Raw genomic sequence first — 4,455 nt, 5'->3', positions numbered from 1 at the left:
GGTTACTGATGGCAGTTCTGGACTAGGTGTACCTAGAGGAAGAAACAGAGCCAAATGATGATTCAGGGTTGGGGTGGAGAATTATTCTGTTGATTTCATATTGATGTGCTTAATTTTCCATGCTTGTTTCCTCACCCCTGCCTTTAGGGACCACTCCTGTGTACTATGTCAAGGAGCTGAGAGATCAGCTCATTGATTTGAAAGCACTATGTTGATAGCTTAATTTTTGTGATACTTTAAGCCTAAGTTCATTCCTCTATGTTGTAAATCTTAGTTGAGAAATGTGGAGGAATCAACGTTCAATCAGCAACATTTATGATGCTCCAAGCATGTTCAGAATTTTTTCTTTTTCTTGCTGCTTTTCTTTTTTTTCTTATTTCCAACCTCCCCCTCTTAACATTGTGATGATACGAAGAAATGGGAAATAACTGTTTCCAGTGGCTTTACAATATAAATGAACCTGTCTTAAAAACTCAAATACAGATCTTTGGGCAAATATTCCTCTCATCCCCAATTACTAAAATTGGATGTCAGACTTACTAAAATTGAACGTGGACAGGTACACCTGTTCTTTCAGGACATAAGTCCGGATCTAATAATTACAAATAAACACCTGGTTAACTGACAGTTAAGTAAAGGAAAAAAATAACTGTAATGAAAACTGAATATCCAAAGTATAATTTTGCCCTAAGTAAAAATTAAAGTCTCTTTTATTAGTTTTTAAATTGTTTGAAAGTCAGAAGTATTATCTAAACCAAAAACAACTTTAAAATATTCTTGGAGAAAAAGAACTTCTTGATTTTTAATAAAATTTTATAGTGATTGTATATGTTTAGTCTGTATTTCTCTTTGTTTTTAGTTGGATTTCAATATAATAGATTTTAAAAATCTGATTCTTACTGTCTTAGGTTTATAATCTCTTTCTTCTCCTCTTTGTAAAAATACCAACTAATCTTCCAAATACTTTTTCTGATATGGATAGCCAGTATAAAGTTTCAAGCCAAAATGAACTTTAAAAATTTTCCCCACTGGCAAATTAATTATGAGAAAATAAAATAAGTCCTGCTGTCTTGATGGCAAGGACAGGGTGAGCAGCCACAATAAAAGAAGGTGACCTCGGGGGAGCAGAAGTGTATTGGTTGCCAGCGACAATGACAGCAATGATGGAGACAACAGCAATAGCCACCACCTTCTGCAGACCTTCCAGAGTCTTGATCTTTTGTCATCTGCCTTAAACTTTCCCTCAACTTAAAATGTTAAGTATAGAATTTCCACATACTGTATTTTCAAAATCAGTCTTATCTGTAAAAGCGTCCTGATGACACTGTGAAACTTAGACATATTTTCAGGGAACATATATTGGAACATTTAATGTCAGGTTTTTTTTCTTTGAAGAAGAAATGTTATTATATTACATTATATTTTGTTTCTGTGTTTGTTTTTATACCAGACAACTTTGAATTAACAACACACTGCCACGTGGAGATTACTATAATGCAGTGAGTCCAGGAAACACAGAAAGATGATTGCTAACCTTCCCGTCTCCTGTCTTATTATAGATTAATTGTTTCCCAACTTGTGGATCAAGCCCCCACAGAGCCTCAGGTTGTTGCAAGGGGTCCTTGAATCCACCCACACAGTGATCATTGCCTCAAGTTTGAGGAAGCAGCATTTCCACATGAACAGTGTTTTCTGTTCTTTTCTAAGTGAATATAGCTGCCATGTTAAATATAAATTCATTTAAAATAATTCTTAAGTGTAAAATAGGTTTTCATGATTATATATACCCTTAACATAATACTAAAAGTACATGTCTGCACATGCACAGTTAGCAGGATTCCATTACATGTTTCGATTCTCCATCAGCAGAGTTCCATTAAATGTTTTGATTCTGTGGAGTTGTCCTTGAAAACCACTGACTTCAATCACAGTTGGCAAGAGCTGGAAGGACCTTAGCAGTCAATAGAATCCACCCTCCTTGTTTACTGATGAGGAAACTGAGGCCTAGAAAGGTTAAGGGTCATTCAGTGTCACAGAGGTGGATGATAAGTGGTAGTGCTGGGACATGAGTCCTGTTCCGCTAACTGCAGGTTTGTTAATTCCACTGCAACACACTGTATTTGGAGATACATAACGGCTAACTGGCTTGACCCAGGCAAATAGAATCAGTGAAAAGCTTGGATTGGCACCTAGAAATATCAACTTCCAGATAAACACATCTTGATTTTATCATGCAGTCTCTCTGATATATCCTTATGGGTTATGTTGGAGTAGTAGTTCATATTAAGTATTACATATGATGGCTGCATTCTTTCTGAAGTTCTAACAACATGTGAAAGAGAAGGTTCATTAAGTTGTGTTTGATTAAGTGTCCTGAAAAGTCAAAATTTTATGAGAAGTCATTTTTAAGGAACAGCTGCCCTGATATCCTATTCCCAATACTAAACTAGGAAATAAAATGGTAGCTCATTAAGATGTAGCAATATAGAGATTCCTTTGTTCTTTAGAGCGTAGTAATAAATTATTCTTACCTCTTTATTATCAGATGAAGAAGGTGGCAGGCTCAAAGCAGACAACTACTGTTGAAAGAAAAAATAAAAAGAATGCGGGATTCTTTTTTTCCCCATTTAATCACAAAATACTAGTAACTATATTGTGTACAATGTCATCCTTAAGAATGTTGGAAAGAATAATTAAAATTTGGGAAACAGTAGATATCCCTTAAATGAAAAATCATTATCATCAGGAATGTAAAAGTAAGTGTTCTTCCACATATACATACCTTCAAGAATTTTGAGGAAGGACGGGACAGAGGCATCTCAGCTTCACTTTTATAGAGACCATTCTGCAAACACAGCAGCCACCTCAGCTGTCCTAGCTGGGAACCTACTTGGCAAAACCATTTTTGGCAATCTCTTTGCACAATATTCACTGACTGTGGCTGTGAATGGATATAATTAGAAATATTTCTTGACACCTATAAATAATGTGACAGAGGATGATCTAGGGTTCTTTATAGGCATTTGATAGGGGATGGGGATTCAGGGCTTCTAATGCTGTTTCTCCAGTTTGACTGTTGCATCATTCATCACAGAGTTCAAAACCAGATTCCCATTTACTCCTCTGCCTATAAAATTGGTCCAACAGAATGAGTCTGACGTGAGGAGTTTAGGATTAATTAATTTGTTGGTTCTTAGAGCCATTAAGGAGTCTGGAATGAATTTTAGATCTGACACTATGATTGGAAGCAGTGAGTGATGGATATTAAGACAAGATTCCTAGCCACAGTCTGGATTTTAGAAAGACTGGTGATAGATTCTTTTAAAGTCTGAAAGTCTAAATATGAAGGTGAAAGTGAATTCTCAGATTAGGCAGTGGTGATGGACCACTGGGGGAGGCATAAGGGATTTAGAATAGATATAAACACTTCTGTTCTTTTTCTGGAGGACTTTCCATGGATATCTCCAGCTTGTATGTTTTCACTGAAGGAACAACAGGATGCTGTGTGATGTTCCATGCATGTTTCCACTGCATAATGGAAGGAGACACAAACATGCATTCCTAGTTCATGGGCAGACTCTCATGACTAGCTATAGCTCTAATGAGGTGGGTACCACATATTTTTATTTAAGGTGGGAGGAAAGTCATGGTATCCACAATATTCTCCCTGTGGATTGAAAAGATGGATGGGCCATCACATATGCCCATAATACTCATAAACTGGCTTTTGATGGTTTTGCTACATACACAGCTGTTACTGAATATGACAGGAAATATACCTACTCTAAGTGTGACCCTAACTGAGATCTGGTGAGGTATTTTCAACTATCATCTGCTGGTTTACATTACTGATTAATGAGATCACTGTTTTTATAATTCTGTTGACGTAGAATTTATCTCTGACACATTGATAGATTGAATCTTTTATACTTTTAAAATTTATTTTGATAAAATTCTGTGAAATAGGTGATCAGCCTTTAATAACAAAATCTCCATGAAAATAACTCACAGAAGTCTAGCGACTTACCCAAAGTGCTAGGCTCTAAGCCAGAAGGAAACTTGTTCTATTTTTTCTCTCAGATTTTCACAACTCATTTTTTTTTACTTCTTTTGGAACTTAGCATCTGACTTGCAGACATAATAAGTATGTATTATATTTACTGTATTTGAAGTTGAAAGATGAAAGAAGAAAATATGAATGAGACCAAGATACATAGGATGAGTTATAGGACCACAGATAATGAGGACTCTTTACATAACAGTTAGAACTCTGATCAATTACAGATAGACTGATCACTCAGATCTTGAAAGCTCTGAAACAAGACCATGATATTCTAGTGGGACCCCTATTATGGGCCACCAGGAGTGGATCAGAGGACCTTGCAGAGGTTGGACAAGGAGAGAAGAGAAGCAACACTGAGTGAGGGAGTACACATTTCCCTTAGACTTACTTGT

The sequence above is a fragment of the Rhinopithecus roxellana genome, chromosome 19 (genome assembly GCF_007565055.1).
Source record: "Rhinopithecus roxellana isolate Shanxi Qingling chromosome 19, ASM756505v1, whole genome shotgun sequence".
In the NCBI taxonomy this organism is placed as follows: domain Eukaryota; kingdom Metazoa; phylum Chordata; class Mammalia; order Primates; family Cercopithecidae; genus Rhinopithecus; species Rhinopithecus roxellana.
Note: the sequence above shows the minus strand (reverse complement) of the source record.